Source organism: Macaca nemestrina, chromosome 2, assembly GCF_043159975.1.
Source record: "Macaca nemestrina isolate mMacNem1 chromosome 2, mMacNem.hap1, whole genome shotgun sequence".
In the NCBI taxonomy this organism is placed as follows: domain Eukaryota; kingdom Metazoa; phylum Chordata; class Mammalia; order Primates; family Cercopithecidae; genus Macaca; species Macaca nemestrina.
Window position 1 is genome coordinate 147,586,354 of NC_092126.1, and position 16,170 is coordinate 147,602,523.

Below are 16,170 nucleotides of genomic sequence, written 5' to 3' on the forward strand. Positions count from 1 at the left end.
TTTGACAATCAGTCACTGTAAGTGTATTAGTTATCTACTGCTGCACAACATATTACTCCAAACCTTTACGGGGCTTACAACAATAAATATTTATCATTTCACACAGTTTCTATGGGTCAGGTTTAGGAGTAGCTTAACTATGTGATTCTGGCTCAGCGTCTCTCACAAGGTTGCAGTCAAGATAATGTCATAGGCTGTAGTTATCTTAATGCTTGACTGTGCTTGGAAGATCTGCTTCCAGGGTGGCTCACTCACACGCCCGGCAGGTCAGTGCTAGTTACTGACAGCAGGCCTTCATTCCTTACCATGTGGATCTGTCCTTAGGACAACTTGAGTGTACTTACAAGATGGCACCTGGCTTCCTCCAGAGTGACAGCTAGGAGAAAACCATAATGCCTTTTATAATTTAGTCTTGGGAGTGTCACACAGTTACTTCCACCCCACTCTACCAACTAGAAGTAGTTACTAAGCCCAGTCCACACTCAAGAGAGAGCAATTAAGCTCCAACTAATGAAGGAGGAGTATAAAATAAATTACAAACACACTTTTTAAACTTCATAGTGATACATTAAATCAATGATTCTCAACCGGGGTGATTTTGCCCTTCAGGGGCATTTAGCAATGCCAGAATATTTTTGGTTGTCACAATTGTATTACTGCTGGCATCTAGTGATAGAGGTCAAGCATGAAACTAAGGATTCTATAATGCACAGGACAACCCCCTTTCATCAAAGAGTTATCCAGCCCAAAATATCAATATCATCTTAATAGATGCAAAATAACATTTGACACAACTCAACACCATTCTGGTTTAAAAAGAAAACTCAAAAGAATACATTTATAGGACTGATATCACTCAATTTCAAGACTTATTATAAAGCTACAGTATTCAAGACAGCATGATATTATGAAAAAATAGACAAACAGATTAATAGAACAGAACAGAATGCCCAGAAATAGACCCACATAAATATAGCCAACTAATCTTTGACAAAAGAGAAAAGGCAAGAGAATGGAGAAAAGATAACTGTTCAACAAATGGTGCTGGAACAACTGGACATCCACAAGCAAAAAAAAAAAAAAAGAATCTAAATATAGACCTTATATCCTTCACAAAAATTAACTCAAAATATGTAAATGCAAAACTATAAAATCCCCGAAGACGGCCGGGCGCGGTGGCTCAAGCCTGTAATCCCAGCACTTTGGGAGGCCAAGACGGGTGGATCACGAGGTCAGGAGATCGAGACCATCCTGGCTAACACGGTGAAACCCCGTCTCTACTAAAAATACAAAAAAAAAATTAGCCGGGTGAGTTGGCGGGCGCCTGTAATCCCAGCTACTCGGGAGGCTGAGACAGGAGAATGGCGTAAACCCGGGAGGCAGAGCTTGCAGTGAGCTGAGATTCAGCCACTGTACTCCAGCCCGGGCGACAGAGCAGTGAGACTCCGTCTCAAAAAAAAAAAAAAGAAAAAAAAAAAAAAAAAAAAATCCCCGAAGATAACATAGGACATAATCTAGTTGATCCTGGGTTTGGCAATGACTTTTTAGATATGACACCAAAAGTATAATCCACAAAAGAAATAATTGATAAGCTAGCCTTTATTAAAATTTAGTATTTCTGCTCTGCAAAAGACACTATCAAGAGAATAAAAAGGCAATCCACAGGCTACAGAAAATATTTGCAAAAGACATAACTGATAAAGGACTGTTGTCGAGAATACACAAAGAACTCTTAAAAGTGAACAATAAAATAAAAAAAAAACTCAATTAAAAAATGGGTCAAAGACCTTAGCAGACACCTCACCAAAGAAGATATATAGATGGCAAATAAGGATTTGAAATGATGCTCGACATCATACATCATCGATGCAAATTAAATGCAAATTAAAATAATGACATGTCATTACACACCTGTTAGAATGGCCAAAATCCAAAACACTGAAAACGCCAAATGCTGGTGACGATGTGGAGCAAAAGAAACTCTCATCCATTGCTGGTGGGAAAGCAAAATGGTACAACTACTTTGTAAGACAGTTTGGCAGTTTCTTACAAAACTAAACATACTCTAACTCTATAATCCAGAAATCATGCTCCGTGGTATTTACTTTAAGAAGCTGAAAAGATGTCCTCACAAAAACCTGCACATGGGTGTTTATAGCACCTTATTCATAATTGCAAAAACTTGAAAGCCACCAAGATGTTCTTCAGTAAGTGAATGGGTAAATAAAATGTGATATAGTGAAATATACCACAGATAGTGAAATATTATTTAGCACTAAAAAGGAATAAAAAAAACATAGAGGAAACTTAGATGCATATTACCACATGAATGAAGTTCCAAGCTACATTCTGTATGATTCGAATATGACATTCTGGAAAAGTCAAGACTATGGAGACAGTAAAAAGATCAGTAGTGGCCAGACGTTAGAGGGAGAAAGGGGCGAAGAGATCATAGAGGATTTAGGGCAGGAAAACTATCCTCAATAGTGGACACATGTTATTATTCATTTATACAAATCCATAAAATGTACAGCTCCAAGACTGAATCCTAATGCCAACTATAGTCTTTGAATGTGATCATGATGTGTCAATGTAGAGTCATCAGTTGTAGCAAATGCACCACTCTGGTGAGGGATGTTGACAGTGGGGGTGACTATGCATGTGTCGAGGCAAGAACATACGGGAAATCGTGTAAATTTCTCTTAATTTTGCTGTGAAACTAAAACTGATCTTTAAAAAGATAAAGTCTATTTAAAAAAAGAAAAGAACATTCAGCGAGCCAGACTAGAAGGGAACTTCCTCGGTGTGATAGAGGACACACAGTTAGCATCACACTTAATAAAATATTGAAGTATTTTCCCCTAAGATTGGTAATAAGGCAAGAATATGCTCTCATTGATTTTATTCTACATTGTAGTAGAGGTCCTAGACAGTGAAAGTGAGCAAGAAAAAATAAATAACAGGTATAAGTATTGGGAAAATAAGTAAAACTGCCTTATTCATAGACAACAATATTGTATATGTATAAAACTCTTTGGTTCTGAGACATGACACCAAAAGCACAAACAAGAAAAATAGATAAATTGAACTTCATCAAAATTTAAAAGTTTTGTGCTTCAAAGAGCATCATCAAGAAAGTAAAAAGGCAACCCACAGACTATATTTGCAAATCATATATCTGATAAGGAACTTTCAGAATACTTCTTAAAAAATAAAATTTTTACAGCTCAATAATAAGTAGGCAAATAACCTACTTTAAAAATGAGCAAAACATATGAGTAGACATTTCTACAAAAAAAATACAAATGACCAAAAAGTACATGAGTGGATCCTCAACATCATTACCTACCAAGGAAATGTATTCAAAAGCACAATGAAAGCCTCTTCACACCCACTAGGAGAGCTATAGTAAAAAAAAGACAGATAATAACAAGTGTTGGCAAGAATGTGGAGAAATTTGGAACCTCATACACTGCTAATGAGAATGCAAAACAGTATGGCTGCTTTGGAAAATAGTCTGGCAGTTTCTCAAAGGATAAAAATGAGGAAAGCAAAAACATGTCCACAGAAAAACCTGTACATGCATGTTCATATCAACAGTATTCATAATACCCAAAAAGTGGAAACAACCCAACTACTTATCAACTGATGTATACATAAATAAAATGTGTTCCATCTATACAATGGAATGTTATTCTGCTATAAAAATGAATGATACATGCTACAACATGTAGGAACCTTGAAAACATTATGCCCCAAAAGACTACATGTTGTATCATTGCACTTATGTGAAATGTTCAGAATAGAGAAATCCATAGAGACAAAGAGTTGATTGGTGATTGTCCAGGGCCATGAGGTGGAGATGAGAGGAGAATGAGACGTAACTGCTCCTCATCACAAAGGGTTTCTTTTGGGGGTGATGAAAACGTTCTAAAACTGGATTGTGGAGATAGTCACACAGCTCTGGGAATATAATAAGACTACACTTTAAATGGGTGAATTAAATGGTATGTCAATTATGTCTCAATCAAGCTGTTTTAGAAATCATATAGAGTCTATTAAACAATTACTAGAATAAGTGAATTTAGCAAAGTTTCAGGATATAATGTCAACGTACAAAAATAAATTACATTTCAATATTCTAGTAAGAATTGGAAAATTATATTCCAAAACAAATACCATTGACAATAGCATCAAAACACTAGCCAAAAGAAAATACCCAGGAATAAATCTAAAGAAAGGTATGTGAGATCTATAAACTGAAAATTATAAAATATTCCTTTGCAAAATTAAAATATTCCTAAGTGGAGTGATACAGCATGTCCATAAATTGGAAACTCAATGTTGTTTAGGATTTCCATTCTCCCTAAATTAATGTATAGATTTAGCATAATCTGTATCACATATAAGCAACCTCTTTTGAAGAAATAGACAAACTAGTTCTAAAATGTATATGGACATGCAAGTCATCTAAAATAGCCAAAACAATTTTGAAAATGAAGAACGAATTTGGAAGTCTCTTGACTACCTGATTTTAAGACTTATTGTAAAACTTCAATAATCAAGATAGGGTGATGTTGGTGTAAGGATAGGTAAATAAATCAATAGAAAAGACTAGCAAGTCCAGAAATAGGTACTATACATTACATTCTTGAAATGTGTATTTTACCAGAAATAAAAATGCAAAAAATGCTAACGTAGAAACTGAAATACTCAGAAAATAAAAAGAAGAAAAGCAATCACCCATAATCTCTCACTGTCCAGAGTCTACCAGGAGCACTTTTTAGTACATAGTATTTATCTTTTCCTGTCTCTGTGGTATGTGTGTATATTTGAGCTTTTTTTAAACAATTGGAGTCAAACTATATATATTTGAAATTTATGTTATTGTGGTGTTAGCTTCTGAATCTAAGAAATGGAGCCAATAAAACTTTCTTTAGTGAGAATAAAAGAACTAACTACTGATATGTGCAACACTGTAGGTGAAGCCAAAAAATACATATGTGTCTATGTCAAGTGAATGAAGCCAGACCCTAAAGAGCACATGCTGGATGATTCTATTTACATGAAATCTGAGAACAAGCCCAACTACTATACAGTGTTTGAAATCAGGAAGTAGTTGCTAAAAAAAGGAAGAGCTCATGCCTATAATCCCAGCACCTTGGGAGGCCAAGGCGGATGGATCATTTGAGGTCAAGAGTTCGAGACCAGCCTGGCCAATATCATGGTGAAACCCTGTCTCTACTAAGAAAACAAAAAAATAAGAAAAAAAAAAAAAAAAGAGCCAGGTGTGGTGGTGGGTGCTTATAATCCCAGCTACTCAGGAGGCTAAGTCATAAGAATCACTTGAACCCAGGAAGTGGAGGTTGCAGTGAGCCCACATTGCTCCACTGCACTCCAGCCTGGGTGACAGAGTGAGACCCTGTCAAAACAAAAAGGGAAGAGGATTTATTGGAAGGGGCATTTGGAATTGTCTATGGTGATGGAGATGTTCTACATTTTGTTCTGGGCAGTGGTTACACAGGTATATGTTGTCACAACTCATTAAAGTTAACAGTTAAGATCTGTACAATTTATTGTTTCTCAATTATACCTCAACCTAAGAAAGTTGTCTAAGTACGTGGACCAAAAACTAATCTATGTTAAAAGAAGTCAGAATAGTGGGCTACCATTGGGTCAAAGGGTATTGACTGGCAGGGGGTTGAGGAGGAAGCCTGCTGCCGTGGTGTGTTATTCTACGTCTTGATGTAGATTGTGTTACATAGCTGTATAAATTTGCAAATTGTCATTGAGTCATACATTTCAATTGTATATGACTTGCTGTAAGTTATATTCCCATTTAAAAACAGTGAGTGGGCCTGGCCTCTGCCTCCAGTCACAGCTCCTTCTCAGTGAAGACACAAGAACTGGCTGAGAAGACCAGCAAAGATGGGCAGGTGGCCTCTCCCTGTTGGTGTCCAGAGAAAGAAGGGAAAAGAAATAGCTGCCACTGCATTGGCACAAGAACTCCAACACTCCAGATTTTATTTCTTAATTTCTGCATCTGAGAAACTGAGATGATAATTTTATTTTTCTATACACAACAGCAGACAAGCTATATTCCAAAGAATCATTTGTAAATTGACTGGTTGAATGCAGAGCCCAGTGTCCACAGGAAGTAATGTCCTAAATGTCCATTAGATGCCCAAGCTAGCCCACAACATCTAGAAGGAAGAAGGTCATCAAAATACCATAGGATTTTGTTCAAATATGTTTGCAAAGTAATGCTCTTACCACAGTAGAAACTAAATCCATTGGAAACATAATAATGTTGAAAAAGACTGCATTTTCTACTTACAAATATTGCCACTTGATGAAGAACTGTGTTGTGTGTAATTAAAGTAGGATGAGTAGGAAGATTTTTTTTTTGCAATGTTTCTAAGAGGAAAGTCTGGGAACTTTCAGGAATTACCTGATTTCACTTTGAAATGGCCACGTCCCTTGTCTTCGTAAGTGTCTGTACCCTGATGATTATACTATGTGCTGACCATGATTACAATTGCTTCTTGATCCACAGTGAAGGAAAATGGAAAGACTTTCCTGGGGAAGTTAGGCAGAAAGAAGTTTGAAAGTAAAAGGACAAATGAAAGGGGTTACCCATAATAATAATGCCTGGCCTTTCCATTCTTTCCTGTGTGATGCTATGTTACCAGTGTCCTCACTTCTTGAGCTCAGGGTCCTCCCTCTGGGCCTCCAGCTACAAACAGAAAACAAAGCCACCTTAATGTTTGATAAATCAACTCTTATTTTGTTCCCCTGCATGGTTTTAGTCACGGCAGAGATATTATCTGGAAGTTCTTTGACTGTGGAAATGAAGAAACTTGCTTCAACCTCATTTCTTTACAAGGACAGTGATGTAGCCCAGGATGAGGTATAATGACCACCTGTCAGGAGCAAGAGGCTGTCACACTTCAGGAAATACAAGTGACCTCATTCAAGTAGTGGGGACATTTGTTTCCTGAAGGCTGCACTCATTTCTTGGCCCGAGACAGGTGGGCTTCAGGGAGACAGAGTATCCTTGTGTCATGCAACAGGAATCTCAGAGGTTCCAAAAGATCACCTGGACAGCTCCATTTCATGCTAGTCTGTCTTACCATATGACAAGGGCTGACTCACAGACAAGGTCACAAGGAGAATAAAAAAGATCTAGTGTGACAAATGTCAGACAGTCTGTGGGGAGGTAGGTGATCTGTGACCCCACCAAACATCTCTGAATGATGCTTCTAGAAGCTTGGATGAATGATCTTGATGCACTCTCAGGCTAAGCCAGCTTCTCCTGGGGCCTGAGCTATTCCCATGGTGCACGCTAGGTTGCAGAAGCTGTTGTGTTGATTCTTCTAACGTCAAGACCCAGCTTTGCCTTGTATTAGTTCTATGACATTGTGCAAGTGGCTATAATCACTGAGCCTCCGTCTTCTCATTTTTAAGATGGTAATGACACAGCTCAAGTTGTTGGTATTAGGAATTAAATCAGGTGGCTTTATAAAAATAGTACATAGAGGAGATAAACAACTTCTCATAGGTGGTGAATTCGGGGAATCTCTCTGAAGTGTGGGAGAGATCACCTTTGACATTGTGAAAACCTAGATGCACATCTGAGAGATTTGGGCATGACTCTGTTGCAAATCTAAACTGTCAACATCACAGATTCATACTATATGAGCTCTAGAAAGAACCTTTGAGAAAAACTTGCTTGTTTATGGATGGATTCTCATCCACGAGATGAAGGAATTTACTTGTTTGTCAGTCATTAAAACTGAGTTGCTTGCTTATCTGTTGTTTAAAAATGTATACTCTGCCAGACATGGTGGCTCACCCTTGTAGCCCCAGCACTTTGGGAGGCTGAGGCAGACTCATTTGAGGTCAAGAGTTCAAGACCAGCCTGGCCAACATAGTGAATCCCTGTCTCTACCAAAAAATACAAAAATTAGCCGGGCATGGTGGCATGCGCCTCTAGTCCCAGCCCTCAGGAGGCTGAGACACGAGATCATTTGAGCCCAGAAGGTGGAGATTGCAGTGAACTGAGATTGCGCCATTGCACTCCAGCCTGAGTGACAGAGTGAGACCCAGTTTCCAAAAAAAAAAAAGTATACTCAATAAATATTCAATGAATTTGTTAACTCATCTGAGGACACAGAACTAAAAAGAAAAAGCTCAAACTAGAATTCCACTTTCTTCTGACTTACAGAGATTAGGTTTACTGTGGTGGATAAAAGTAATCCAGATCTTGGTTCAGATCCTGACTCTGCCCCGAAGTTGTGCAATCTCAGGCAAGTTATTTAACTCCTTGTTAGTAAAATGAGGATAGTTGTATCTATCTCTCAAAGTGTTATTGCAAGAATTAAACAAGATCATGGAGGTCGAGCATGGGGCTCTTTCTGTTACAAAAGATCACATATTAACAATGACCCAGACAAAAAAACGAGTGGGTCAAAAATCTGGATATTCAGTTGATATCACATGAAGCCTCTAGATATTTGGCAATAGCAAAATGATCTGAATTTCTAAGTCTGTCATCATGTCCTGGCTGATATCTACATTGCCTCATTGCCTCTTCCAGGGCAGTCATACCTGACATGTCACCCAGGTCTTCCTGGGCTTTAGCTGCCCTCCCCAGGGTGGTTAGCACCACGCTGGCAAGAGTGCAGGCCCATGCCCAGGAGATGGGGCCCCAGAAAACCTCCACTATCTGGACAAGTCACTGAACCCCCTGAGCCTCCATGCCCTCATCTGTGAAAAGCAGGTAACAGTGCCTTCTACACAGGGATATTGTGATGGATGGATAGCATCATTATTTTGGAAAGTGTACAGCACTTTAAAAGCAGGAGTGAGTTTTAGTGTGCCAACCTAAATCAAGCTTTGGTCTAACTACAACACTGGCTGAAATGTCTTGGGAGTTTCTGCAAATTAAAGTTCTAACTTGGGGCTGATACCAAAAAAAAGAAAAATTCATTAAAAAAATATAAAGACTGGTGGGTTTTTTTCCTCCAATTCAGTGTGGGAGCCATTTCTAATCAAGCTGATGTTTTTCCAAAGAAAGATGACTAGAGTTAATGCAGACACGTTGAGATGAGAGTCACCTGGCCTACCCAATGGTACTGCCAGAGATAATTATAACACACGTGATATTTCCAGACCCCTTTCGTTTTTCAGGGAGCCAAAGTACTTTAGAAAGTCAATCATTTAGAAAGGCATGGGGAAGACAATCCAATGAGCAACTGGAAGGATAGAAAATACCAAGTTCCTAAGGAACAGTAGCAGACCTGAAAAATGAACCTTTCTTGTTTGCTTGAAAAGATGGATGGTTCATTCCTGCATTTTCCTTCTCAGAGGTGGCTCCAACACCATGTCATTATACAAAGTAATGACTGCACTTGTCTCAGGCTCCATTTGTAGCACTCACGTGGTGGCTCAATTTCCTGAATGCAAAACAATTCTCTCCTTCTGATCCGAGAACAACAGAACTGCAAAGGGAGATTGCACAGCATCATCTCACACCTTGGCCTCAGTTTGGGGCAGTGTTGTTTTGATGCAGCCACTTTGACTCTTGGACAAAGTGATACCACACTTATTTTGAGAGCCTCAAAAAGAAATGATTAACCTTTGAGCATTTATGAATTTTCCTGGTGATGTCTGCAATAACCCCCTTCACCCCTAGCCCCAAGGCTCAAGAATGAAAGGAAGTAGTAATGGGGGTAAAGTTAAGTCTTTGGGTTTTGGTAACGGATGGATTGTTGGTGTTAGGGATGGTGGTAGATTTGGGTATGGGGTGAGGGATGAGATGGTGTCTGATATGGACTGAGGTTTAGTATTTGGGTGAGGGATGAAGTTAGTGTCAAGGCTGGGATGAGGCTCAAGAATTGGTAGGGACAGATCAGGTCTGTGATGAAGAATGAACAAGGTACAAGAAGAGTGAGCCTTAATCTTTGGGTAGGGGTAAGGGAAGGGTTTATGTATGTGCCAGGCTGAGGCTCAGGATTTGGGCAAGCAATGGTCAGGCCCCATGGAGGCTCAAAAATGGATGGTTTGAGATTTAGAGATGGATGACAGGGAAGACCTCAGTGATGGGGTGATGTCTGTTGAATGCATTACTTGCTTTTCATTTTTAAAACCTGAAAGCTTAAGAGCTTATTTCTTAAGGTCAAGAAATATGTTCTCAGCTGCAGCAAAGCATTCTGCTCAGATAGCCTAGAGTCCGTCCAAAACAAAGTTGGAAAGTCATCTGTGTTTGTGGCCCCTCACTGCCTTTCTGTGGGGCTTTCCCTGCTTTCTGATAGAGCCATCTGGCAAGTGGCCAGCAGTTCTCAGCAGCCTGTAGCATGGTTATGGAGTCTCCAGCAAGCCATCCAGGCATCATCAGCACTGGGCCTTGCAACCCAGAGCCCTGCAACCCTGTGGTGGAGCTGCACAGGGACGGGGAGGATCGTGGGATTTAGAGTCAAGAGGACCTGGGTTCTGGGCCTAGGTCTTAGATAAATCCTTGGTCCTGAGCCTGATTCTTCAGCTATAAACAGCATTTTTCATACTTATCAGATGGGTTTGGAGATTGAACAAATATGAAGGTATAAAGAACTTCCTAAGATGGTAAGAAAGTATGTTGTTGTTAACAATTGTGATCATCATCTCAGTACGAGAGACCAGACCCTGAAAAAGGCAGCAGTGGGCTCTAATGGGGGGACTCTAGGCTGTCACATAATCAGTACCAGCTCCTCTGAAAGAAAGGGCTTCCACCCTCTCGATCTCAGTTTGCTCACCTAAGTACGGGCTTTAGCAATCTGAATCTCTGAATTCCTCAACATTCCTGTGAGATAAGGAAGAGCAGAAACAGCAGAGGACTCTGGGAAGAGGCTTACTTCACAGGGCCAATAGCCACAAGACATTTGAGAAGCATAGATGGCTCTCTCCTTGCCCATCCCGCAACCCTGGATTCTCCGTCAGCCATGCTGGTGGTGTATAATGCATGCTAAGAGTCAACAACAAAAGCAGCTGGCTTCCTGATGCTACTGGGGTCTCCCTGAGTCCCAAACAGGCACTCAGGTATCACAAAGGCTGCCAACAAGCTGACAGCTGGCTGGGTCAGCAAACAGACAGAGGGTAACTGCCTAAGTCATGCGTATAGGCAGTTACCCTATCTTCCTCCCAGAAAGCCCCCAAATTTCACCATTACAAAGCTAGCACTATTGGTGTTACAAAGCAATCACTCTTCAAAATGCAAAGATCCCAGCCATGCAAGCTGTATTGAGCCCTAAGTCCTGAGACTTCTCCTGCCTCCACGGCTGCATCTTTCCAGTCTCCCTTGTGAGGGCCTTTTTTGTCCATCTGCCCCCTTACTCCTTGTCTTCTGAGATGACCATATTCATAGCCACAGCTTTACTTACCACCTATATGTGTGAGCATCCAAATCCAAGTCTCCAGCCCAGATTCCTCTCCTTGTTTCCAGGCCCATATATTCTTCTGCTTCCCAGACACCTGGTGACCCATAATGACCACTTCAAAGGGGAGCCCAAGACTTCATCTGTCCCCTCCTCTCCCAGATGATCCCTCAAGGGCCCCTTTCATCCATGGATTTCAGACACCTGGGAGTCTTGTGTTGCCTCTCCCCTTACTCTCACTCTTCCCACCAATCAGATCCCTCCACTTGTCTTGATTCACCTGCTTTGTTCAGGTCTAACTATACTCCACTTAGCAACACTGCAATATCCTACTGAATGGTCCCCCTGGAATCCATTCTCCACAGCACTGCCAGAATGCAACTCTGCAGCTGTCACTCATATGCTCACACACCCTTGGTGACTCCCCATGATCTGTGGACCATAGCCCACCCCCTAGGACCTCCATCCTTTGACCCTAGCCTACCTCCTCCACCTTTTCTCACACCTCAGCACCCTTCCTCTGTGCTGTGAGCCTCTATTCGTAAAACCTATTCACAGTTCCCAGATCTGGGTCCTTATGTGCATGCTCTAGCTCTTTCTAGAATGTTCTTTCCTACCTACTGCATTAGGCTACCTCTTACTTCTCCTTATTGACTCATGTCAAGAGCCTCCTTTCCCCTTGCCCCCAGTGGCAGACTAAATAACAACCCCTAAAGATATCTAGTGCCTGATTCCTGGACCTGTAAATGTCACCTTAAAGGACAAAAAGAGCTTTACAGATGTGATTAAGGGTCTTGTGATGGGGAGATTATCCTGGGTTACCCACCTGGGCCATAAATGCAATTACATGTATTCACATAAGAGGAAGCTGGAAAAGAGTAGACACAGAAGAGGAGGGGGCAATGTGACCACAGAGGCAGAGACTGGAGTGATGTGGCCATAAGCCAAGGAGTGCTGGCCTCTCCAGAAGCTGGAAGAGCAAGGAATGAATCCTCCCCTGGAGCCTCTGGAGAGAGGCCTGACACCTTGATTTTGACCCAGTGAAACTGATTTCAGAATCTGGGCTCCAAAAGTGTAAGAGAATAAGATTCTGTGATTTGTATGCCACCAGGTTTGTAATAAGTTGCTAATCTGCAGCCCTAGGCCTCTCCTGAGTGCTTCCAGAGCCCCTGTGTGTCACCAAGACCCTTGTCATGTAATGTGAATACCTGTCCACATGTCCACATCTCCCCAACACACTGCACTGGGACTCTTTGAAACAGGGACTTTTTGATCTATAACTTCAGGGATTATCACGTAAGGGACTTGAAAAAATGTTGGTTGAAAAATGCAATGAATAAATCTCATTGCTCACTGCCTGGCTTGACCCAGGACAATTCAACCCAGCTTAGATTCTTTGTCACTATATTGGGACCAATTCCCTCACCTTGGACCCCAAATACCAACTATTTGATGAATTGTGATGAAGGCTCCTGCCCTAGACTCACCCTCTTAGTTATATTTCCAGAGTCAGTCTCTACAGCTCAGCATAAGCTCTGGTCCAGGGTGCTTAAGAATCACCCAGAGAGCTTGTCCATCATGCAACTTCCTGGACCCTCACCCCAGAGAGTCCGAACAAAAGGTCTATGAATCTATATTGTAAGGTCTGTTTCACCCATCTCACTGCCCCCATAGGCATGTGATTCTAATTCAGATGAACTAAGGCCTAAGCTTTGAGAAAAATGTGTCCAAGTGCTTGTCCTGCCCTCCTGGATATTGTCCCAAGCCCCAGCTCACCGTGTCATTTCCTCTCTATCTGCCTGGGCTATGGTGAACTGACCCTCACACCTGTAGCCAACTTTCAGAACAAGCCACTCACACCACAGAGTCACAGGTTAATTAATAAGTTCATATGCAGGTCCAAAGAGTCTAAGTTCAGGAATTTGGAGTTTCTGTAACTAGACTAGCATGGAATCGAACTGTGGACGCTGTTGGCTGCCTCTTGGCAGCCATCTTACTTCATCCTTACCGAAGCCTGAATGTGTTCAGGTCTTAACCTCTCAACACCACTCATGAGTGACTCAGGGAAGATGTGTGGGCTTTGATTGATGTAAACCACGATGGAGAGTCTATTCATCTTCCAGTCAATGAAGTCCAAGGAAAAGCTTCCTGGGGGATTTCTGAGAAAGTCTCTTAATATAAAACCTTGAAAAACAAAGTATCTCTTCTAAGAGTTCAGCCCTTGCTGCCATTGGCCGCTGTCCTTTGACCAAGAGCAGAACCAGCCTTGGATGCAGCTGACATTGGGCTAAGAGAATGGAGAGGTGGAGTGACTCCAGAGCTGGAAGACATTGTTCTGCTGTTAGAAGAGCCAATCCCAAGCCCTGTCCTGCCCCTCAACTTCCTCTAGTGTGGTTCTGTGTCACTGAAATATCCCAACATCCAATTCTCATGAGCTGAAAGGGCTATATCTTGGGGAGCCCTGTCCCCATAACATATACATATGACTGATTGAAGGTGTAGATGCAGAAATGAATATAATAGTGTTGCTGGAATTATTTATCATTGAGATGGCTGATGGCTGAACATCCCTGCTCTTGGGAGGTTTATTCCTAAAGGGACCTGGCACATTAACATCTGTAACATTGGTTCCCACTTCTTGCCTCCCATGGCCATGGTGCCATCTAAGGGTCTGTATCTGAAGTTCAAATGGATTATGTCACCAACTTACAGGAAGTTATGTGAAGATCAGGGTCTCTACTTTACTTGATGGCTTTAGGAAAGTGGAAAGGAGATATCGGCTTCAAGGTTGTGACCACAGACACGGTTGAGCAATACTTTCCCAGGAGTGCTTGCTAGGCGAGCTTGAGAAAGTCACCTCAAAATAGCAACACTCCTTTGCTGGTGGAGCCCAGCAAAAAGGGAAGATTCAGACAAGGAGAGTCGGGCAGAGGCAGATCCCACCTTTACGTGGCCTTCCTGCTGTTCTTCCATGCAGCTGGTAAAAAGAATTGTAAAACAGCATAATGGTAGAGACTGCACTTCTAGAGTTGGATGTTCATGGATCAGGATCATGCCTCCACCCCTGGCTGGCTTAAAGTCTCTGAGCTTAGGTTCCTAATCTATGAAATTGTGGCAATTTCCTATGACTGATGTAAGGATGAAATGCACTGATCTTAGCTCATTGACACATAGTAGACACTAAATAAATGGTGGCTTTTGTTTTGAATGTGTGTGGTGATTGCTTGTTCTTATTCTTGGAGGAGAATGTTTTAAATGCACAGAACATGGTACTCCCAAGCATTTTGATTGAACTAAGAGTTATCAGTGACTTTCTGGAACAGCATCCAGGCCAGATCATCATTGCACCAGGGGCACTGTAAATTGTCAACTGTCTGGGCTCTGACTAAACACTTAAATGAAAAGATGGCCTAGAGCTGGAACCCAATGAAGTGAGGCAGATAATTGCACGACTGGGCAGAGAAGGAGGAATTCTAACAGCTATGGGCAGGAATGACAGAGCCATAAGCCGTCTGGAGCTGTGCTAAAACTCTCATGGAAGGTGCTGGTCATTTCATCAAGCCGTAGGTAGTCAGACAGCACTGAGTCCCACCCACTCAGTATAAACTCCAGGATCCAGGAGTCCAGAGAAGGGAGGGGACTCTCTCAAACACACACAGGGAGTTGGGGGCTATGCTAGCATTAGAACTGAGGGCTCCTGACACCCAAGTCTATTGTCCAATCCTTGAGGGAATCTTGACTAAATGTGTTGCATTTGCTATGACAGATCATATTTCTCTAGATTTATCTGTTTATTTGAACTAATTGTCCTTTCTGCAGTCATGGGGCAAAATCGTGGAGGAGGCACAGGAAGCCTGTTTGTCCTCAGCCTCCTTTTCTCATTCCTCTCCAGCCTTCCCTTCCCTCCTCTTCATTCTTGGCTATCATCAGTCATACAGGGTTCCCCAGCTGCCCAGTCTCAGCCCCCTCACCTTGTTTCCATCCTAGTGTTATCACAGTCTGTGATTACCTTATAGGTTGTTGACTTATTTTCTGTCTATCTGCCCCCTACTTGGTTGTAAGCTCCATAAAGGCAGGAACTTTATTCAGGAATATAGTCCCAGTCCCTGGAACAGTGCCTGGCACAGGGTAGGCACTCAATAAGTATTTGTTCAAGGAACCAACCAACAAACTCACTTGCATGGAGATGACAGACCCTTACTCTGTTCCCTCCTGTGGTGTAACATAAATTGCAAGAGAGAAGCCTCAGGAAAAGTAGGAATGAACTGGGAGGAGGGAACTAAGATATCCTGAGCACTTACTAAGGGCAAGGCACTGAGCAAGGTAATTAACGTGCTTTATCCATGACAATGACCATGCATGGTAGATCCTCTGTGACAGATTAATGCAATTGATGCAATTGACCAAAAGCAATCAGTCTATATTGAAGGAACTTAAAGAATGGGAGAAATAAAAAAGATTTTTGAGTCTGAGGTGGAATCTTCCTGGTTCCTCTTTTAGCACACTTAATAGGCAATACTTACACTGCCTGTCCGTAGGAAGAGCCTACTTTGAATGCCATGGCTCCTTAGTAATGACCAAAGGAATTGTCATGATCCAGGCAGGTGGTTTTCAAGCCAGGGGAAGCTTTGTGAAACTTTCACTACAGACATCCTTTGTTAAAATCAACAGAATCAAGTTACTGCATCTTAAGTAGACCCTTTATTCTAGAAAAAAAAAAAAAAAATTCTAGGAACTTTAAGGACATTATCCTACAGCT